Source organism: Oryctolagus cuniculus, chromosome 6, assembly GCF_964237555.1.
Source record: "Oryctolagus cuniculus chromosome 6, mOryCun1.1, whole genome shotgun sequence".
Taxonomy (NCBI): domain Eukaryota; kingdom Metazoa; phylum Chordata; class Mammalia; order Lagomorpha; family Leporidae; genus Oryctolagus; species Oryctolagus cuniculus.
Genome location: NC_091437.1, coordinates 73859192 through 73883260, shown reverse-complemented (window position 1 = coordinate 73883260; position 24069 = coordinate 73859192). Strand labels below are relative to the sequence as shown.

The 24069-nt window shown below is 40.1% G+C and overlaps 1 long non-coding RNA gene across 1 annotated transcript; it reads right to left on the bottom strand.

Annotated features, from left to right (window-relative positions):
• Positions 1-7583: 7583 nt before the first annotated feature.
• On the bottom strand, positions 7584-23381 carry LOC103348013 (uncharacterized). The gene is made up of 4 exons (XR_007918600.2): positions 23220-23381; positions 9699-10600; positions 8517-8632; positions 7584-8372 (listed from the first exon to the last, which is right to left on the bottom strand). It is a non-coding gene; the product is annotated as an uncharacterized lncRNA (long non-coding RNA).
• Between the last annotated feature and the right edge of the window lie 688 nt (positions 23382-24069).

The following is a 24069-nucleotide window of genomic DNA, read 5'->3' as shown; positions in this document are numbered from 1 at the left end:
GTTCCTATTTCTGAAGCATGTAATGTTTGCTCCACACAATACACATTTCCAACACCCCAAAAATGACAATTCTACAGGTGAGACATATGAAACTCAGAGATCGAGAATCTACTCCAAGATCATACATTATTTATTACGCACATAATCTGGGGAGTTCAATTAGAAACACGAGAAGTCACAGAGGGAGGGATGGAGGGTAGGTTGCCTGAAAGACTCCAGAATCCAGGTGCAGAGGTCGAGTGTCCAGCAACCAATGAAGTGCATTACCAGGCTTCTCTCTCTGGCATGCCTGCCTTGGGGTGCAAAACCCAGGAAATGTCAAGCACATGGAGATGCAGCACTTTCCATGCCTTTCCTGGCTAACCAGCTTCAGTGAGCACAGTGCTCAGAACTTTGAAACTCAGGCCTTCAAATTTTACCAAGGCTGTGGTGGCATCATTTCCTTGCATAGAAAATTTAATCTAACCCCGCCTGACACCAGCAGTGCTACCCGACCTCTCCTGGAAGGTTGGTGATGGCACTTTGCCCACCCCTACCACCGCAGAAGGGAGAAAAAACCCTTCCCCTTCAACTGCCTTGGGTCCCTGGCAGCCCTCACAGTCACTCAGCCTGAGAGCCGCCTGAGAGCCAGGGGGGCAGGGCAGCCTTTGCCGGCCTGGCGGGGCCATGGCGAGGGGGCACAGGGAAGGGGTACGTTCCTGAAAACTGCTCTCCCCTCCCTCAATGGCTGGTGAGCCTGGGACCGACTGCAGCCATCCACAGGCATGCCCTGGAGCCCCCTGCTGCTCGGCATGTCCACTCTGGGCTGGGGTTGGGGGCAAGGTGGTGTCATGGCCTGGACCCGTCTCACCTGCTCCTCAGGAACTAGAGCTATCTGACCTGACACTCTTCCTGCTTACAAGGTCTTGGACTCCATGTTATCTCATATTAATAGAGCCATGCCAGCCCTTGTAAAAAATGAATGCTTGAACAGTTTACCTTTTCCCAATTATTTTTCTTTCAACACACTGTCTTGTACTTTGTTAATTTCTTGTAGATAGCATATTAATAGATCATGGCTTTTACACTTGATCTTACCCAGGAGGCCGAAAAGTGGTGGATCATGACTTTTAAACTTACTACAAGTCTTTTAATTCCTGTACTTTGATTATTTAAATTCAATTTTTTTTTGACAGGCAGAGTTAGACAATGAGAGAGAGACAGAGAGAAAGGTCTTCCTTTTTTCAGTTGGTTCACTCCCTAAGTGGTCGCTGCCACGGGCGCGCTGTGCCGAACTGAAGCCAGGAGTCAGGTACTTATCCTGGTCTCCCATGCGGGTGCAGGGCCCAAGCACTTGGGCCATCCTCCACTGTACTCCAGGGCCACAACAGAGAGCTGGACTGGAAAAGGAGCAACTGGGACAGAATTCGGCGCCCCAATCAGGACTAGAACCCAGGGTGCTGGCGCCGCAGGCGGAGGATTAGCCTAATGAGCCACAGCGCCAGCCTAAATTCAATTGTTGATATGCAAGGGCTTAAATATGTTACATCCTTTCTTGTCAGTTTGTTTCTTTTCTTACCTTCCTTTGGTATATTTAAACATTTAGGTAGGACTTCATATCTTGATTTATTTAGGGGGTTTTATCTTGATTTATTCAGGGGCTTTTCATATATCACTTTATCTTGTTTTTTAGTGTTTGTTCTAGGCTTTAAAAATATTCCTGCTTGAGGTTTCAGTCTACCATGTTCACATTTTACCACGCCACCAGTGAGACACATCATTTCTTACATAACTTCTGTGCACACTGAGCATGACATGAGATGTGTTAAAAAGATTCAGACAAGTCTTTGGGGCTGGCACTATGGTGCAGCAAGTAAAGCCGCTGCCTGTAGCGATGGCATCCCATATAGGCCCAGGTTCGAGCCCCAGCTGCTCCACTTTCAATCCAGCTCCCTGCTAATGCACCTGGGAAAGCAGCAGAAAAAGGCCCAGGTACTTGGGGCCCAGTGCCCACCTAGGAGACCCTGAAGAAACTTCTGGATCCTGACTTCCTGTTGTCCCAGCTCCAGGTGCTGAAGCCATTTGGGGAGTGATTCACTGCATGGAATCAATCTCTCTCTCTCTCTCTCTCTCTCCCCACACACACTCTTTTTCTAACTCTGCCTTTCAAATAAATCTTAAAAAAAAAACAAGATTTAAATAACTCTTGAGAACTGAGTTATTCTTGTATGTTTAATTATATTTTAGAACTATTGCCATGTCCTCCCCTTCTATAGGAAATTCGAATGCTTTACAATGTTCCTTTTCTTGTTAGAAAACATCACTAGCCATTTTTTTAAAAGACTGGGTTATTCGCAAAAAATTCTCTTAATTTTATTTCTCTAAGAACGTCTTTATTTCCCTTTTTATTTCTCTGAAGGGTGCTCTCTCCAAATACAACTTTATGGTTAAAAGTAGTTTTTGTTTATTTACTTATTAGAATTTCAAAAGCACTGTACCATTTACTCTGGTCTTCAAGTCTCTTCAGGACATCATTTAAATTGATGATCCTTATTAATAATCTTTGTTTACTTACAAAGATTTTAAAAATTTGCTTTAGCTTTCTGAAGTTTAGTTATGATATGTGTTAGTGTGAATTCTTTGTGTGTATTTGGGGTTTAGTTGTCTTCATGCATTTGTAGGTAGGTTTTTCATCAAACTCTGGAATTTTCCATCATTATTTCTTCAAATACTTTTAACAACTCTCTCTTCTCCTTCTGTTAGACCAATGATATCAAATTAGCTCTGTTGCTGTTGTCCCAAAAGTCTCAGAAAACAGTTTTTTTAACTTTTATTTAATGCATATAAATTTCCAAAGTACAGCTTATGGATTACAATGGATCCCCCCCGCCCCATAACGTCCCTCCCACCCGCAACCCTCCCCTTTCCCACTCCCTCTCCCCTTCCATTCACATCAAGATTCATTTTCGATTCTCTTTATATACAGAAGATCAGTTTAGCATACATTAAGTAAAGATTTCAACAGTTTTTTTAAAAACAATTTTCTTTTTAAGAAAACTACTTTCTCTTGATCAGATTAGATAAATTGATTTGTACTTGTATTTACTGATTCTATCTTTTGAAATATCCACTTTACTCTTGAGACAATGCAATGAGATTTGCATTTTAATTATTGGATTTTTCAGTTCTATAATTTCTATTTGTGTTTTTTTACAGCTTTATTCAAGTCTAATTCCCAGATCCTCAAGTCTCCTCATTTCAAATAGACAAATTAGTTTACTATACTATTTACTATACTATATATATTGGAGCTGTGCAACTATTATCACAATCTAATATTAAAACATTTTGGGGGGCAGGTGGGGTGGTGTAGCAGGTTAAACCTACGCTTGTGTTGCTGACATCCCATATGGGCTCCAGTCCGTGTCCCAGGTGCTCGTCTTCCAATCCAGCTCTCTTCTAATGAGCCTGGGAAAGCAGTAGAAGACTGACCAAGTGCTTAGGCCCCTGCACCCATGTGGAAGACCCAGAAGAAGCTTCTGGCTCCTGGCTTTGCATCAGCCCAGCTCCAGCCATTGTGGCCAGTTGGAGAGTGAACTAGCAGATGTCTGTCTGTCTCTGTCTGTCTCTCCCTCTCTCTAACTCTGACTCTCAAATAAATAAATCTTTAAAATTAAGCACCACTTTTCGTAACTCTAAAAAAATGCTGTTCCATTAAGGGACATTAACATTCCCCTTATCCTCTACCACCCTTGTTCAAGCCCAGACAGCCACTAATCTACTCTCTTTCTCCTGTTCTGAACATTGGAATTGAATAATATTTTGTGTCAAACATGGACACTTTAAATAATATAATCTTTCAACTCTGGGAAGCAAAACACCTCTCCAGGATTTGTGTTTCTCTTTTTGCTGTCTATGATTATTCAGTATGTATTTTCTAACTTTATGGGGTTACTTCTCTGAAGCATGTGTTTCCTGAGCTTTTGTAGCTTGCAGCCAGGGAAGTCACACAGCAATGGATGAGGTTCCATTTCTCAACCTCCTCATCATTGTTGACTGTTGATTTTAGCTATCTTACTTGGAATAATGCAGTATATCACTGGGGTTTATATTTGCATTTCTTTAATAACTAATTGTATTGAGTAACTTCATATATTTAGTGATCATTTGGTAAATATTTTTGAGAAATGTTTATTCACATCTTTTACCTGTTTCAGTTGTACTTTATTTACATGAATGAGCTGAAAGAATTATTTATTGAGGGGATTCTGAATACAAGTCCCTTTTAAAATACATGTTTTGAAATTATTTTCTCTTATGTATTATTTTTTCAATTTGTTGATTTTACTCTTTGCAAGTCAACATTGGTTCATTTCCTTTTACAAAAGATTTACTGATTTATCCATTTGAAAGGCAGAGTGACAGAGAGAAAATGAGAGAGAAAGAAATCTTCCATCTGCTGGTCCACTCCCCAAATGGCTATAATGGCATGGCCTGGGCCAAACTGAAGCCGGGATTCTGGAACACTAGCTGAGTCTCCCACATGGGTGGCAGGAACCAAAGTACTTGAGCCATCATCTGCTGCTTTCCAGCAGGGAGTTGGATCCAAATAGAGCCAGGACTCAAACTAGCACTCCGGTGTGGGATACTGGTGTTTCAAGCAGCAGCTTGACCCACAGCACCACGACACCCACCCCAAAACCTAAAAGTTCTTTTTTTGTGTGTGTTTTGATATCATACCTAAAGTTTCGAAAATTTACTCTTACTTTTTTTCCTCTTAGTTTTATAGTGTCAGCATTTACATCAGTGGTTATGATTCATTTTGAGTTAATCTTTCTGTACAGTACAAAGCTCACTTATTCAGTACAGAAACCCAGTAGCACTTGCTAGCAAGCCTTCTCTTTCCTCCATTGTGCTGTTTGTTCCATGGCTGTCTTACCAGATTATTTCACCCATCTCTGTGGTTATGTAGTGACTGTCTTCTGTTCCTGCTGCTGTCTCTTAGTTTCAGGGATGGCAGTGATACTTTACTGTATTCTGGGCATTTGAAATTCTCCATTAGGAGACTCTTGAATTCTATTTAGTCTAATTGTTTAGCACAAGGACTTGTTGGGCATATGTGCTCACCTTTACACAGATCATTGTAAAAATTAGCAGAGGAAATAAGAAAGAAAGGGGAGGGAAGCATGGGTGGGAGGAAGAAAGAAAGGGGAGGGAAGCATGGAAGCATGGGTGGGAGGGAGACTATGACGGTAATAATTATCACTGTGCTCCTAAATCTATTTATGAAATTTATATACCTTAAATAAAAAAGAAATTTGCACACAACAAAATTAAAATAAGTAAAGTTCCTTTAATTTGGAAAAATATGTACATTCTTGAACCACATCTCCATTAAGACAATACAGATTACTTTTTTTTTTTTTTTTTGACAGGCAGAGTGAGACAGTGAGGGAGATACAGAGAGAAAGGTCTTCCTTCCATTGGTTCACTCCCCAGATGGCCGCTACAGCCAGTGCTGCACCGATCCAAAGCCAGGAGCCAGGAGCCAGGAGCCAGGTGCTTCCTCCTGGTCTCCCATGTGGGTGCAGGGCCCAAGCACTTGGGCCATCCTCCACTGCCTTCCCGGGCCACAGCAGAGAGCTGGACTTGAAGAGGAGCAGCTGGGACAGAATCCGGCACCCTTACCGGGACTAGAACCCAGGGTGCCCATCTCCAAGAAAATAAATCCTGCCATGATTCTAAAGGCTTCTCTTGTGTCTGTCAGTAAATGTCACCCATGTCTAACCCCAGGATCCACTGCCCTAACCTCAGTGGTTATGCATTAATTTGCATGCTGTAGACATTACATATCTGGTACAATTTGATATGTAATCTGCTGAGCCTGGCTTCCTTGAAGCAGCATAAAATTTTAGAGTCTTCCGGTCATGCATTTCAGTGTTCTGTTACTTCTCCTTGCTTAACAGCAGTTCATGACAGGATAGCCACTTTGTGTTGATTGACTTGCAAACACAGATATGAGCATGGGAGTAATTCTAACCTTTGGTTTTTATGCATACACTGGCATGCACCAACCTCTCTGTGAACATATGCTTTCATTTATCTTGGATAAATACCCCTGTGTAGAATAAACAGGTCATATGACAATGGAGTGTTTATAAGGAATTATTAAGAAGATAATCTTTTTCCTTATGAATTAGTTTGACCATTTTGAGAAAAGCCAATAGACAATATATATTCAGGTCTCTTTTTGGACTGTACAGATACTTCATTGAGAAATATGTCTGTATTTATATCTGTGCTGCAGCTCTTGATTATTGTAGCTTTAGGGCTTTCTCGAAATAAGTAGGTATAAGTCCTCAAACTCAATTCTGTCCTTCAAGATTAATTTTAGGGATCCCTTCTAATTACCCTCATTACTATACAAATTGTAAGACACATTGTGAACTTTCACCAAAAAAATAAAAAAACCCTGTGGATTTTGATTGTGGTTCCATTGATTTTAAAATCAATTCTGGGACACTAGACAGTTTAACAATAATGATTCTTCCAATCTATGAAAAAGATATATACCTAACCATTTTCACTTTGATCCTTTTCACCAATGTTTTCAGTATAACTATATCACAAAATCTTGTTAATGTCTAATTAGTGTATTTTTCATGATATTGTAAATGGTAATTTAAAAATTATTTTCTCAAGTCCTATTCCATAGCCTATAAATACAACTGAGTTCTGTATGTTGATATGCTATAGTAGATTAAAATTACTTATGAGTTTTTGTTTTTTTTTTTTTTTTTTTAGATTCATTTATTTATTTGAAAGGCAGAGTTACAGAGAGTCAGAGTCAGAGAGAGGGAGAGAGAGAGGTCTTCCATCCACTGGTTCACTCCCCAGATGGCTGCAAAGGCCAGAGCTAGGCCAATCTGAAGCCAGGAGCCAGGAGTCTCTTCCAGGTCTCCCATGTGGGTTCAGGGGCCCAAGGACTTGGGCTGTCTTCTATTGCTTTCCCAGGCCATAATAGAGAGCTGGATTGGAATTAGAGCAGCCAGGACTTGAACCGGCACCCATATGGGATGCCGACACTACAGGTGGTGGCTTTACACACTATGCCACAGTGCCTGCCCCTAAATTGACTTACTATTCTAATTTTTATCAATTCATATAGATTTTCTATGTAGACAGTCATGTCTCCTACTAGTAGACTTTTATTTTACAATCCCTCCCAATCCTATTACTTCATGCTTGTTCTGCCTTATTGCATTTTCAGTAACAACAAGTACTGTAGTAAATAGAAACAGTGAGTGTTGGAATTTTTGTCTTCTTCACAAGTTTAGGGTGAAATTTCTTTGTGTGTCAATGTTAAATATCATATGGCTTAAAGATTTGACAACATCTTTTTGGTGATATTTAATCCTTGTGCGTTTTTATTCTGCTCCTGTTAGGGGTTGGTATCCAGACTTTGATGACTTCAGTAAACCACGTGGAGATGTGTTGTTTTTGCTGTTTTAGTTAATCCAGGATCTCTGAGAAGCAGAAGCCAAGACAATTTCAAACATAAGATAAGTTTATTATGAAAAATGTATACAATATAAAATGGGAGAGAGCTGGTTGTAGCTGGCATTTACTCCTTTGAGGAGAAATCTGAATTCCACACAAGTTTTCCTTCTAGACCCAATAAGATGGTCAAGTAATTGGCTACTGCCAAGAAATCTCCATAGAGTCCCACCTCTGACACTTTTTTCCATAGGAGAGGCTGAACAGACACTCTTCTCACAGCTCTGCCCAAGAGAAGACTCCTGTCTTGCTGTCTTTCAGGGTCACCTCTGCATGTCACTGTAAAGCATCCCTTCCATATCAGTTTACACCCCCACACAAGTCAGTCCATCTGCAGTAAGTACAGGGAGCTTTCCTTCTCTTTTGGTCAACTCTATGAGAACCCGACCTTTGTATACCACAGGTGTGAGCTGGGTAGTGGAACTGGGGAAAGGGGCCTGGAGTCTCTGCTTATGCCATATATGTGTGTCCTCTACTGTTGTCCATCTGGGATGTGCCATGTTCCTCATGGACCTCATAGCTGTTCACCAAGTTTGACAGGACCTTGTGCAATTCTAGCTGAACGGGTACACTGCATCATGTGGTCATGTGACCTATTTCCCAAGAACTCCCCCAGAGATGTGTTTCAGAGGCCTTGATGCTCTGATTGTGGTCTTTCCAGGATCTCAGGTGTGTGCTGTACCTCTCCCTGTGCAGCCAGTGTCAGTCCGTGCTGCTTTTCTAGGGCCACCAGTGCACCATTCAGTTCCTTGCTCATCATCCAGCATCAGGATGCTGTCAATGTAATGGGTTTGAGAGATGTCCTTTGGGATGGCCAGATGGCCCAACTCTTCTCCCTGTATTATGATGAGGTAGAAGAGTAAACAGAACCTTGAGTTCAATTGACAGTAACAGTGTTCATCCCACATGAATAAAAACTGCTGTTAATCAGAGAACAGGAAAGGGAACCCTTGCCAAATTAATGGCCATGGACCACGTACCTGACCTTATCAAAGTACTCCAGCAAGGAGACTCCATCTGGCACAAAAGTCTCTCTGGTGAAGTCAGCCAGAATCTATAGAAAGACCAAATGTGGCCTACCACCTGCTTAGAAAAGCTGTGAACAAAACAAATGGCTTTTATATTTTTTAATTAACAGAGTTTGGTTTTTTAAAGGTATATTAAGTTTACATAAAAATGAATACAAAATACTAAGAATTTCAATATACTCTGGAATCCCGCAAATTTTCCCACTTATTAACATGTTGCATCAGTGTGGTATATTTATTGCATTCTATGAGATAATATTGATAGATTATTAATGAAACCTTATCATTTAGATTAGAGTATACTTTAGTGATGCGTACTGTATGCATATTGTACATATTGTACAAAGTACAATGCATATTGTGTTTTGTGTTTGACAAATGTACAATGATGTGTCTCAACTAGTACCTCATACAGAATGGTTTCACTGTCCTAAAAATCCTGTTTTCCACCTATTAAACCTCTCTCATCTCTAATCCCTGACAGCCATTGATGTTTTTTCTGTGTCCTAAGCTTTTATTTTTATAGAAAAAATGTACATAAAGTATATGTCTTTGAAATTGCCTTCTTTCACTTAATAATAATACATGTATGAATTTAAGATTCTTCCATGCCACCTATGTGCCATATTAGAGTACCTAGGCTCAGTACCTGATTCTGTTCCTGCCTCTAATTTCCTGCTAATGCATAGCTTTGGAATTAATGTTGATGCTCCAGTGCTCAGGTTGTCATCACTCACGTGAGAGACTTGGATGAATTGCCATTTTCTAGTTTCAGCTCCTGGCCTTGCTCAAAGCCATTGCAGACAACTGGGGAGTGAACCAGCAGATGGGAACTTGCTCTCTATTTCTCTCTTCCAAATAAAAAACTCTTAAAAGGTTTCCTCTATGCCTCTCCATGGCTTGGTAGCTCATTTACTGTTCTTTTTGAATAATATTCCATTGTCTATGTATGCTACAGTTTAGTTATCCCCTCACTTGCTTTAGGATATTGTGGTTGTTTTCAATTACAGGGATTCTAAATAATGCTACTGTAAGCATCCAAGTGCTAACTTTTGTTTGGATATACCTTTTCTACTCTTTGCAGCAAACACAAAGGAGCATGATTACTGAATCATCTGGTAAGAGTGTATTTACCTCAAATTATTCCAACTTGTCTGTATGATGTTTAATTCTAGCCAGCAATGAATGAGAGTTTCTGTTGCTGTTGTTGGTGTTCTGGATTTGGGTTGCTCTAATAGTTGTGTAATATCATCTTTCATTCTTCATTTTGTTTGCGCTTCCCTGATGATAGATGATGGTGTAAACCTTTTTTTTAAGATTTAAAAGCTAGATTTATTAGAGTCAGAGACCTATCCAGAGTGGCATGGAGGGGGCTTCCAAGAGAGGCAAAACCTGAAGGGCTGTGTGGCTCTGGGGTTCTTAAGCACAATTTTGAATAAATAAATAAATAAATAAATAAATGAAAGACAAAAAATTTGACAGTCGGATTGACATTCAGTTACAAGCTGGGGACAAAACCCATCAAAAGACCTAATTTGCAATCTTTTACGCTGTCTGGTTTGCTCATAAACCAAAAGAGCCATCACAAGGGCAGGATACCTAATTTGTTTTACAGTAAACTGGGAGCTCAGAAGGGTGGAGTCACCACTACTTGCTGACGATAAGACTGGAAGCTCCCAAAGAGTTGGCAGGCAGGCAGGCAGGTACTTCTGACCCTGCTAAAGATAACTTTTGGAGAGAACATTTTCCACACTCACTTTCCACTGACTGCCTATTAACTCATCTGACTCCTCACATTCCCTCCCCCTGCCCCAAAGAATGAACCATAACTTCTGTTAGGGGAACTGGGAGATGACTGCTCTGGCTGCTTCATGCTAAAAAGGGGCCTTATTGGGAATGGAGTCAAGACATGGTTCATGCAGCAGGCGGCTTCTCAGCAGGAGGTGACTTCTCCAGGGGGATGCAGTGCCAGCTTGCAGAAACTGCTTCCATCCAAGGTTTCATGTGCATGGCCATCTAGAATTTCAGTTTCAAGTCTAGAGAAAATGAACAAGGAGTTTAAACTCACAGGGTTTAAAATGAAGGACAGAGTCATTAGAGGACCTAAAAAAGGTGCTGACTAGACCATGAGCAACTTTTCCCATTTAGAGGCAAATAGAAACTGACAGAAGGGGGCTTTATATGAATGAGGTTGGCTTTAAGGTCTGGCCAGGTATGAGGTCCAGGCTTATCTGTCTCTTCACATGCGGTACATCATAAGGGAGATATGAACTTCCTTAGAAAATGTTGACTTCTATTACCCAGCTGGCCTAGAGGGAAGCTTACCATGTGAAGGCAGGTGGCATCTCTTATAGGAAATTTACAGTTCTGCCTGCAATGTTACTGACCGTATTTGGCCATCCCCTCAATATCAGTGGTTGCTTTTGGAGGCTGGGCCCAGTGATGGGCTTTTCAGCTTAAAGCCAACAAGGTCTGTGGCTCTGACCTGAGAGTCCTTCAACTCCAGGTCAGTTCTGTTTCTAGTGACCCAACTCTTGGCTAGCAGAGTTGCTGGGGCTCTTCATAAACTGACTTCTGTTGAAACCCTGGATTTCCACATTGAAAACCAATGTAATAGACTGGCCTATTATGTAAAATCCTACAGATGCTTCTAAAAATATTGTGTGGAGTAGGAAGTGTCTTGTCTTGTTGGTTAATGAGTTTTTAACTTTAAAGATGGCTATTTGAAGCCTTTTGTCACCCACAATTTTGTATTCTCCAAACACTAAAAATCAGATATACTGCTCATGGAGTTAAAACCTTGTTGGTTCCGTGTTTAAACGTGTCCTCTTTTAGGTTCCAAAGGACCCTCTTTTCCCCTGACTCTATTGTATACAATACTTGGGACAGTTCTGCAAGCAGATAAAGCCAATAATGTACTAAAGATTCCAACTTAGATTAATTCAAATTACTAACTGCAGGAAGTAATTCTAATAGATTGAGGGTAATATTTTTTAAGATAAAACAGCTAAAGATATTCAGAAGCTATTACTGAAACTGCTTTATTTTTCTACCTTGTATGTTATGTGTGTATACATATTGTATGTCTTCATGGGAAAATTTATTAAGAGCTCTGTTTTATTGGCTTTTAGATAAATATTGCTCACAAATTCAAACTGCTAATTTAATTAAATATACCTTTTTTGGTTCATGTGACCTAAACCTTTTTATATGTTTGTTTACCATCTATATTTTTCTTTGATGCAATATTTGCCAATATCTTTGGCTCATGTTATAATTGGGTTGGTTTTATGCTTAGTGTTAAGCATAAGGGTTCTCTGTATATTTTGTAATGGAAGGCATTTTTAATTATATCACCACAGCTTTTTTTAATCTCCAACATTTCCCTGCACTCCTTTGTTGGAGTTTCCATCTCTGTGCTCACAAGGCCTATTATTGTATGTTGCCTGCTTTATCAGTTTAGGCCCTTAGCACATAAATGATATCCAATGTGATAAGACCAAATCCCCACCATATAAGAGACTGATCCTGGTACTCTGTGTCTTCCAACTGGGTTTGTTTTATAGTGTGTGCTGAAGTTTTGTTGAAACTGGAAATTATATGCATGTGGCTGGAATTTAGGCTGTGTTTACTGTTTGCCATAGCTGCAGGTGTCAGCAGCTAAAATATCCTCAGGTGTTCTTACTTTTGCCTACTTACCGTTTTTGAGTTTCCCTAGCAATTTCTTAAATAAGTTCAGAGAAGGACAATACTCTCAGTTGTGATCCAGTTATTATACAAGAACGCAACTGACAGGGTGGGCAAGAAGGGGAAGGAGAGAGAAAAACCTTCCTTCGTCCTGTGATTAGTCTGTCTTTTACTGAGTCTTTGACCTTGGACTGTGACCTTCACATGGCCTCTCAGTCCTCCCTCTATTCCCATAGGTGAGACATTAAGGCTAAAAGGGGATGGAACTGGGAAGTCCCCTGTTTCTTTTGCTCTGATGAAATAGTTTCTTTTATAAATAAGTCTTGATAAGAAACACAGAATGCCCTGGATGTGCTGTGGTTTGAATGAGTTTTGTACCCCAAGGATTCATGTGATGAAGTGGAGCAACTTTAGTGGTAGGTCAACACATCTCTGAGGCACAGTTCTTGGGTGGACTAAGGCAGTTTTCATGGGATCTCCATGTAAATTCCAACAAGCGTGAATTATGATAAAAGACTGAGCTGACCCTGACTCTCTGGCTTCCTCAAGACAAGCACTCCCACCATGATGCCATCCACTGTTACATGATGCAACAAAGAGGGTCCCTATCAGAGGCCAAACGGATGCAGCTGCCCAGTGTTGCACTTCCAATCTTCAAAACTGTGAGCTAAATAGAAGCACAAAGATTTTTCTTCTCTGATCTCCGCTAGAAGAAACTTATAGGTGGCTTAGAGGTAAATCTCACAGAGTGTAAAGGTATCTGAAGAGTGAAAACCTTGAGTTTTTTCTCTTTTTTTGTCTTTAAGATTTATGTATTTGAGAGGAAGAGCAAAGAGAGAAGAAAAACAGAAAAGCAGAGTGAGAAGGAGATTTTCCATACACTGAGTCACTCCTCAAAAGGCCACAGAACCAGGACTGAGTCAGGCTGTAATCAACAGCCAGAGATTCCATCTAGGTATTCCGCATGGGTGGCAAGAACCCATGGACTGGGGCAATCATCTGCTGCCTTGACAGGTGTACTGGCAGGAAGCTTGATGGGAAGCTGGGACTTGAACTAGCACTCCAATATGGACACCAGTGTTGCAAGTTGTTCCTTAACTCGTTATGCCTCAGTGCCACCCCCAAAACTCTGGAGTTTTTAACTCTCATACATCCATATTGAACCTCCAGCAATGTTCCAGTACAGTTTAGGGTTTCCTACCCCAGCACTGTTTCCCATAGAGGCTTCTACTTGTGAATTTCTGCCCCAATAATTTGTGATGCTCTGTAACTCTTGTTTATCTCCAATTTTGAAGGCTATGCCTTTTCAACCACATGACCAGTTCTATGAGGTGTGAGAACTTTACTTACTTTTACTTCAAGTTTGTTTTGTTTTGTTTTGTTTTGTTTTGTTTTTCTGTGTGTATGGAGTAACACTTCAAAGCTCCTTATATTCTTAGCCAGAAACTAGACATATTTTTCACCTTTTTAAAGTATTATATAAAACAAAAAAGAAAAAGAATATATCACCAAGTCCATAAATAGCCAACAAAGCCTCAAGTATTTATTAACTGGCCCTTATGGAAATTTTTTTACAATTCCTGCTCTACAACTTTTAAAGGAACCTTCTTGCTTCTGCATGAGAAAGACAATTGAGTTAAACAGAGGTGTGAGAGCAGACACTGTCCCTGCATCCTCTGGGTCTCTGTGTCATTGATCTCCAATGCCCTCTCTCCCAATATCTGTATATTTCTGTGTGTCTTCCTTAGCTCAGAAGCTTGGGACTGAGTGTAGATTCTGAGACTTTCATAACCTCTGTGGTAGCCCTTGCTCCAGAAAGCCAGGGACACGAGAGCAAACCTGGCACATCCTTTAGTTCCAGCTGCATACTGGGCGACTGGAGGAATTAATACTCCTGAGTCAATGGATACAGTGGGCCTGCATGAATCAGCCTCGAGCCAGACCACTATGTGTTACTTAGAGGCTGTGATGATATTCTGATTTTCTGGGTGTCTACATGAATTCAGGCCATGTGTCCTGAAAATTTCTGCTTATGACCCTTTCTTCAGAATAGGTGCACTTTGTTAAGACCTCAAGTCTTCTCATTTTTGTCCCTAGCACCCTCATCATGGCATGTACCTATCCTGGAAATGCAAAGTTCTATGAAATTGTGATGGGTTAAATTGTGTTTCTCCAAATTTTGTGTTGAAGTCCACACTCCCATTATGACAGATGTGATCTTATTTTGAGATAAAGTGCAGGGGTAATCATGTTACAATGAGGGTGGACCATACCACTACATTTTGGATGCCCTTACCACAAAGGAGCGTTTGGACAAAGACACACACACAGACCCATCCATAAGGCAAGGACAGGAGCCTGCAACAGATCTTTCCTCTCAAGGTTCCATTCTTCAAAAGAAACCAATCTTACCATACCCCAATTTTGGATTTCCAGTTTCCAGAACTATGAAATGATACATTTATTCTGTTCAAGCCAGTTAATATTAGGTTATGAAATAAACAAACATGCCTATACATACAAGTGTCCGGCAAACTAATACAAATGGATCTGGTTACTTCTCCATTCATAGATTTCCCCAATGTGAAAATTTTATTTTGTTCCTTCATTCTTTCTCTTTGTCTCATTGTAGGTGTCATCTAGCAGCCTTATTGGCTAACTGGCTATTTTGTTCCTAGTGAGTCTACTAATCAACCTGCTTCCTGCAGATCAACCCTTTTCATCTGTAACCACAAACTTTCCAGCTATTATGGATATTGTGACCTCTTGGCTTCTGGTAGCTGAACTCTTAGACAAGCTTCTTTATTTTGGAGCCTACTGGATATTAATGAGCTCAGCCCTGTGCAGTTGCCTGCCTTTGTCATTGACCTACAGGACAGCTATCACCAAACTTCATAGTGAAGCTGGTGCCCCTCTCACCAGTACATTGGCCGATGGCCTTGGTGAATGGTGTATCCTCTGGACCTCCTGTGAAACATCATTCTGGTACATCATCTTAACACCCAGTGTGCTTCCATCCTCAGTTTCTGCTATCTAAGAGGGGTATTCAGATGTTCCTCTTTGCTGAGGATTGGCTATTACTTTCAGGCTTCAAAGGGCTACCTTAGCCATGAGTTTTCCCACCCCACAACATCCTTGCTATAATGATAGAGCCCGTATCCCAGTTAAGGACTCCAAGGTTAATGAATCCTCACACTTCCAGGCCTCTTTGATAGGCACCCTCAAGATCTGTCCCAGACATTCTTTCTGGCTCCTGAAATGAATGTCAGCATAGGTGGAGAATCTCCTCTATCCCTACCAGCTGCTTCAGCAAGCTCCATCCAGGCAACGCTGGGACGTAGCCCTGCTGTTTGGCCGTATATCCAGGAGCACAGATGATGGCAGATGTTGAGGGAGTACTCATTGCTTTGCCATCCAGGGGCTTCTGTAGTGATGTGCTAGCTCCTACTAGCTGAGTGTGGGCCACTTCTGCATTACCTAGCATTGCACAGGAGAGTAGCAGAGGCCATCCATACAAATGTTCCTGTCCCAAGTGCCACAGTCTCAACTTCTCTCCAAAAGTGCCATGATTTATTTCTAACACAGATCTTGAGTGAGTGATCAAATACTGCCAGTGTTCAGAGATTCACAGTGAAGTCTCTGTGCATCCTTTATAGGAGGCAAGAGCTCCAGATGTGTTGCTACCAATGTTCTGCGGCTTGCGACTTATCTGTTATTGCTTTCAGCAGCCTTCAACTCTCCCTGGTTGTCTTTCTGACTAAGCACTACTTAGCAATAACTACCCTGTTCTTGCATACGTGTTTCTGCCACCACTTTTCAAGTACAAAATCATTCATCTGCCACAGCACCCCTACCATAGTGACATTTTCCGAGTTTGTCAGCAGCGAAATCACCAAAGTGTTCTGTGGACTGTCTGTGCCCTACACACCAGACAGGGTGATATCCTCTTTGGCAGCTGGCAATGATGAGACAGTTACGTCTGCACAGACACACCTGCTTCCTCAGATGGCTCCTCGAGCACTCATTTTACTCCAAGCATTTCTCTCTGCAGCAGGAAGCAGAAGGGAGCAGACACACAGCAGTTTATGAGAGGAAACACCTGTGAGAGGAAATGCTGAAGGACCTGGGAGGGGCTTACAGAGCCCTCAGATTGCACTGCCTGTGTGAATCTGAATGAGGAGGGAGTGGAAGAGGAAAGCAAGGTTGACTGGAAGCTGCTTAGACTCCAGTGAAGTTCTGATGGAACTTAGCAAGGCCACTGGGGAGTCCTCCAGCCAGTCACTCAAAGGGACTTTGAGAGTCTCCTAGCAACGAGTCACCCTTAGAACCCTGCATGCTCAGGCTTGGGTTCAGAAAAACCCAAGGGAAACAGCCTTGCCACAAGCACAACAACATATTCCATGGTGCAGTAGATGGGACTTCAATTACACACCTGCTCAAAACTCATCTTCTTCCTGATAGATTTTGTGTAACATTATTATTTCTTCAAGTGTTTGCATTCAGAGTGTCACAGCGTAAGTGGACCTAGACCTCTTTGTGGAAAGGTTTTAAATTATGAATTCACATTCTCTACTACATAAGGAGCTATCAGGATTTCCTATCTTAAATGCTATTTGTAAATATTATCTCCACTATCAAAGGTGTGATATAGAATTGTTGTAACATGTCCTTAGTATCTTTCTAATATCTGTGGGATCTTCTATGCTGTCTTATTTTGTAGTTACTTTGGATCTTTGTGTTTTCACTGTTCTTGGGGTGTTTAATCATTCACTACTATTTTAAAAGAAACAATATGCTTTTAAGTGATCTTATTTTTAAATTTTTATTTTGTTCTCTGCTGTAATTAAAAAATATATTTATTTGAGAAGCAGAGCAAGACACACAGAAAAAGGGTGAGAGAAACTCTCATCTACCCCATCTACATGGCCAGAATTGGGCTGAACTGATGCAAGGGCATGGGAATTCAATGTAGGTCTCATACATGGTTCAGTTCTGCTGCCTCAAAGTGTCTGCATTAACAGGAAGCTTAGAATCAGGAGCTGGAGCTGGGTACTCCAAAACTGGGACGTGGGCATCTTAACCAGTGTCTTAGCTACTAAGCTAAATACTCTCCACCCTGCTCTAATTTTTAAATACTTACTTTCCTATTCGCATAAATATATATGAAACAGAAAAGAAAATATAAGAAAAGACTCACACATATTTGGTCAATCTATGATCAACAGAAGTCAAAGGCAATTAACTGCATATATTACTAACTTTTTAACATATAGTACTAGAACTGTTTGATATCTATTTGCAAAAATAAATTCTTTCCATCAGTTACAAAAACTAACTCAAAATGGCTAATAGAACTAAAGATAAAATCTAAAGATGGAAACACTCAAAGAAAATGTAGGAGAATACTAAGAGATTATTGGAACTCATAGAGGAGTTTGGCAAAGTGGCAGGATATAAAATCAATGCACAAAAATCAACAGCCTTTGTATACACAAGCAATGCCATGACTGAGAAAGAACTTCTAAGATCAATCCCATTCACAATAGCTACAAAAACAATCAAATACCTTGGAATAAACTTAACCAAGGACGTTAAAGATCTCTACGATGAAAATTACAAAACCTTAAAGAAAGAAATAGAAGAGGATACCAAAAAATGGAAAAATCTTCCATGCTCATGGATTGGAAGAATCAACATCATCAAAATGTCCATTCTCCCAAAAGCAATTTATAGATTCAATGCAATCCCAATCAAGATACCAAAGACATTCTTCGCAGATCTAGAAAAAATGATGCTGAAATTCATATGGAGGCACAAGAGACCTCGAATAGCTAAAGCAATCTTGTACAACAAAAACAAAGCCGGAGGCATCACAATACCAGACTTCAGGACATACTACAGGGCAGTTGTAATTAAAACAGCATGGTACTGGTACAGAAACAGATGGATAGACCAATGGAACAGAATTGAAACACCAGAAATCAATCCAAACATCTACAGCCAACTTATATTTGATCAAGGATCTAAAACTAATTCCTGGAGCAAGGACAGTCTATTCAATAAATGGTGCTGGGAAAACTGGATTTCCACGTGCAGAAGCATGAAGCAAGACCCCTACCTTACACCTTACACAAAAATCCACTCAACGTGGATTAAAGACCTAAATCTACATCCTGACACCATTAAGTTATTAGAGAACATTGGAGAAACCCTTCAAGATATTGGCACAGGCAAAGAATTTCTGGAAAAGACCCGGGAGGCACAGACAGTCAAAGCCAAAATCAACTATTGGGATTGCATCAAATTGAGAAGTTTCTGTACTGCAAAAGAAACAGTCAGGAGAGTGAAGAGACAACCAACAGAATGGGAAAAAATATTTGCAAACTATGCAACAGATAAAGGGTTAATAACCAGAATCTACAAAGAGATCAAGAAACTCCACAAAAACAAAACCAACAACCCACTTAAGAGATGGGCCAAGGACTTCAATAGACATTTTTCAAAAGAGGAAATCCAAATGGCCAACAGGCACATGAAAAAATGTTCAAGGTCACTAGCAATCAGGGAAATGCAAATCAAAAGCACAATGAGGTTTCACCTCACCCCGGTTAGAATGGCTCACATACAGAAATCTACCAACAACAGATGCTGGCGAGGATGTGGGGAAAAAGGGACACTAACCCACTGTTGGTGGGAATGCAAACTGGTCAAGCCACTATGGAAATCAGTCTGGAGATTCCTCAGAAACCTGAATATAACCCTACCGTTCGACCCAGCCATCCCACTCCTTGGAATTTACCCAAAGGAGTTTAAATTGATAAAGAAAAAAGCAGTCTGCACCCTAATGTTTATTGCAGCACAATTCACAATAGCTAAGACCTGGAACCAACCTAAATGCCCATCAATGGTAGACTGGATAAAGAAATTATGGGATATGTATTCTTTAGAATACTATACCGCAGTAAGAAACAACGAAATCCAGTCATTTGCAACAAAATGGAGGAATCTGGAACACATCATGCTGAGTGAAGTAAGCCAGTCCCAAAGGGACAAATACCATATGTTCTCCCTGATCGGTGACAACTGACTGAACACCAAAAAGGAAACCTCCTGAAGTGAAATGGACACTATGGGAAATGGTGACTTGATCAGCATAGCCCTGACTGCTAATGGACAACTTAATATATTATCCCTCATAGTATTTTTTTTTTGTCTGTTCTACTTAATATGACTGGTTTAATTCTGTAATTATCACACAGTTATTCTTAAGTGTTGAAAATTAACTGAAATGTGATCCCTGTTAAACATAAAAGTGGGAATAAGAGAGGGAAGAGATGTATAATTTGGGGCATGCTCGGGCTGACTTGCCCCAATTGGTAGAGTTGGAAACATACCAGGGGATTCCAATTCAATCCCATCAAGGTGGCATGTGCCAATGCCATCTCACTATTCCAAGTGATCAATTTCAGTTCACAATTGATCATAATGAAAGGACTAAGAGTCAAAGGGAGCACATAAACAAGTCTAGTATCTGCTAACACTAACCGATAGAATAAATAAAGGGGAGAGTGATCCAACATGGGAAGTGAGATACTCAGCAGACTCATAGAATGGCAGATGTCCTAAATAGCACTCTGGCCTCAGAATCAGCCCTAAAGGCACTCGGATCTGGCTGAAAAACCCATGAGAGTATTTCAGGCATGGAAAGCCAAGGCACTCTGGCAAAAAAGATCTCTGTGAGTGAGATCCCAGTGGAAAGAACAGGTCTTCAAAGAGGGAGGTGCCTTTCTCTGAAGGGAGGAGAGAACCTCCACTTTGACTATGACCTTGTCTAAACAAGATAAGAGTCGGAGAACTCAAGGGGCTTCCATAGCCTTGGAAACTCATGACTGGTGCATAGGGAGATTATTGATGCCATAAACAGGAGTGTCAATTTGTAAAGTCAACAACAGGAGTCACTGTGCACTTACTCCTCATGTAGGATCTCTGTCCTTAATGTGCTGTACACTGAGGCTTAATGCTATAACGAGTACTCAAACAGTATATTTCACTTTGTGTTCCTATGGGGGTGCAAACGATTGAAATCTTTACTTAATGTACACTAAACTGATCTTCTGTAAAAAAAAAAAAAAAAAAAAAAAAAAAGAAATTATCAATTCCCAACTTGACTCTCACTGGGATTAAACATGACAATAGGTCTGATCTGATTTCATCATGATTTAAAAAAAAATCATCTATTATTTCTCACTTTATGTTTCTGTGTGGGAACAAACTGTTGAAATCCTTACTTAAGGTATACTAAGCTGATCTTCTGTATATTAAGATAATCGAAAATGAATCTTGATGTGAATGGAAGGGGAGAGGGAGTGGGAAAGGGGAGGGTTGTGGGTGGGAGGGACGGTATGGGGGGGAAAGCCATTGTAACCCATGAGTCGTACTTTGGAAATTTATATTCATTAAATAAAAGATAAAAAAAAAATCTTTAAATAAACACATTATAAACACACACACAAAAAAAAAAAAAAATGTAGGAGAAAATGTTTACATGCCTGAATCAAGCAAAGATGTTTTTCATATTCCATCAAAAGTGAAATCCATAATATACAATATTGGTTGAATTGGACCTTATTAGAATTAAGGACCTGTATTTTGAAAGACAATACCACATGTATGAAGAATATGCTTGTATTTCACATATGTGATTAATGATTTAGATCCTGGATACAGGTTATAAAATAATAAACACAATAGTTGAATGGGCACATCACAACAGAAAACATATGTTTAGCAAATAAGTACATAAAAATACTCAACATAGGAACCTACATTATGGCAAATTGAGTAAAGTTGCTACCACTGGCATCCCATGTGGGTGCTGGTTCATGTTCTGCTTCTCCCCTTCTGATCAGCTCCATGCTAACGGCATAGGAAAAGCAGCAAAAGATGACCAACGTGCTTGGAAGCTCTTGGCTTCGGCCTGGTCCAGCCCTGGCTGTTGCAGCCATTTTGTTGTAGCCATTTGGAAGAGTGAACAAGCAATTAGAAGGCCTCTTTCTCTCTCTCTGTAATTCTGACTTTCAAATGAATAAATAAATCTTAAAAAAATACTCAATATAGTTACATATTAGAGAATTGTAAATTAAAGCACAATGAAAACTCATCACCTATCTAGTAAAAGATCTATTTGTTAAAGACAACCATATCAAGTGCTGGCAAGAATGAAATTTTCACCTATGGAAAGTACAACCATTTTGTAGAAGAGTTAGACTTTAAAAATGTTTTAAAGATTTATTTATTCATTTGAAAGGCAGAGCTATGGAGAGAGGAAGAGACTGAAATTTTTCTTTTTTTTTTTTAAGATTTATTTATTTATTTGAAAGTCAGAGTTACAGAGACAGGAGAGACAGAAAGAGAGAGGTCTTCCATCTGATGGTTCACTCCCTAATTGGCCACAATGGCCGGAGTTGCACTGATCTGAAGCCAGGATCCAGGAGCTTCCTCTGGGTCTCCCACCCCGGTGCAGGGGCCCAAGGACCTGGGCCATCCTCTACTGCATTCCCAGGTCATAGCAGAGAGCTGGATCAGAAGTGGAACAGCTGGGTCTCGAACCAACACCCATATGGGATGCCGGTGCCCCAGGCCAGGGCGTTAACCAGCTTCGCCACAGCTGGATTTCCTATCTTAAATGCCACAGCATCATCCATGGGTTCATTCATCCATGGGTTCATTCTCTCAAATGGCTACAACAGCTGGGATTGGTCCAGGCTGAAGCCAGAAGCCAAAAATTCTATCATGATCTCCCGCATAGGTGGCCAATGCCCAAGCAAATGAGTACTTTCGTGAATGGCCAGTGCAGGTGCTGGAAACTAAAGACACAAAAAGCAGGAGCTCTGATGTTTAAAGGCAAGGAAAATGGGTGTTCCAGCTCAGGAAGAGACAGAAGCCCCTGTCTTTGCGCTGACTTGTTACCCCAGGACAGCACTTGGGGAATTAGGTGATGCTTACCACATGTTGATAGCTAATCTTTTTCTCTGTTATTTTGTGAGTTGTATTTTCTTCTCCTTTTATTAGTCAATCTAAAGATTTAATCTTTGGTTTGTGATTGCTTAAAGCAAGTTATTAATTTTACTATACACTCCTTCCACTGGAATTTTGTTTTATACTATTTGCTCTCATATTCCATATAATTGTCATGAATTTTAGTTCCACATGAATTTATCTTAAACAAAGCATGAAAGTTTTTGTTTGTATTATCAATACTCATTTATACTTGGTCACATATTCACTTTTTTTCTTTGTGTACTTCATTCTATCTTTATGTTTTCTTAGGCAGATTTTTATCTCTTACCTTGTAAACTTTTGATAAGAAATTGTTTCCCGTTTTTCCTGAAATTAACTTTGTGAAAGGATGCTTTTGTTGGATGCAGAACTGGCATTTTTATTCTTTATGTTTGTTGTCCATTTACTTACGCTCCATCATTTCTATCACACTGAAGCTTTATAGGTTCTCTTTAGAAGATAGCGTTCAGTATGTCAGCGGTCACAGTAATTTTATACTTTTCTTCTTGTTCTTCATTAATATCTGTTTAAATTTTGTGATTATTATGATTGTAATGTTTGAGATTTTTGACTCTGTGAGTTAATACATCTTTATATTTTGGAAAATCTTTAATCACTTTCAAATCTTATTTCTATCAGTGACTACTTTCTACGTATGGTAACTCCAATTATATTTGATTATTAGAACATGATCTTAAAGGCTCCTCAAATTTTTCAGTTATGTATCTTGTTGTATCTTTATGTGAGATTCAATGATAGTGTTTTCTACTTTCCCACAGCCAAGAAAATGATATTTTTATCATAGTTTCTATTTTTACATATACATATTAGAAAAACATTTTTAAAGATTTATTTATTTGAAGAGCAGAGTTCCAGACAGAAAGATATTCCATCTGTTGTATCACTCACCAACTGACTACAACTGTCAGAGCTGGGACAGGCTGAAATCAGGAGTCAGGAACTCTATCCAGGTCTCCCATTTGGGTGGCAGATGTCCAGGTGCTTGGGTCACCTTCTTCTTTTTTCCCAGGCATTTTAACAGGAGATGACTGGGAGGTGGAGCATCCAGGACTCCCAAGTATGGCTCATGTGTGATGTTGGTATCACAGGTGACAGCTTAACTGCTATGACACAATGCAGTGAGTCACAATGGATAACTCTCTAAAAGGGCGTGAAGGGGATGAACTATTTATTTCCACCATTTGTGGATATCCCAAGAAAACACTGTCTTTCTTAAAATTTACTTTTGAGTTTTAGATTAAGATGTAGTACTTGCACATTTTTAAAGGCTGCAAAGCAATTTTCAGCAGATATACATAGCTTCAACTGACCGTACCAGGCCACCAACCTTTCAATCTTCTTACTTTTTATATTTCTTCTTGGAAGCAGGGAGTAAGCTCTTAGAGACATCAAGTCTGCAGATGCCTTGATCTTAGACTGACCAGCCTCCAGACCACTGAGAAATAAACTTCTGTTCTTTTCCAATTACCCAGGTCAAGATGTTTTGTTATAGTAGCCTGAAAACCTAAGACATATGGAAATGCATCAATTTATCCCTAAATTTTAGAGGACGTAGCTTTCTCATGCTGACACTTATTTGCTCCTCTATACCTGGACTATTTCAGCCCCACTACCTTCTGGTCCTCCAGGGTTTCTAATGAGAAATCTGATGACGATCTTAGTGGGGACATGATGTGAAATATCCTTTCCTCTTAGCTCAGTAGAAGTGACTAATGTAATTAATGGTGTCTTGGGCAAC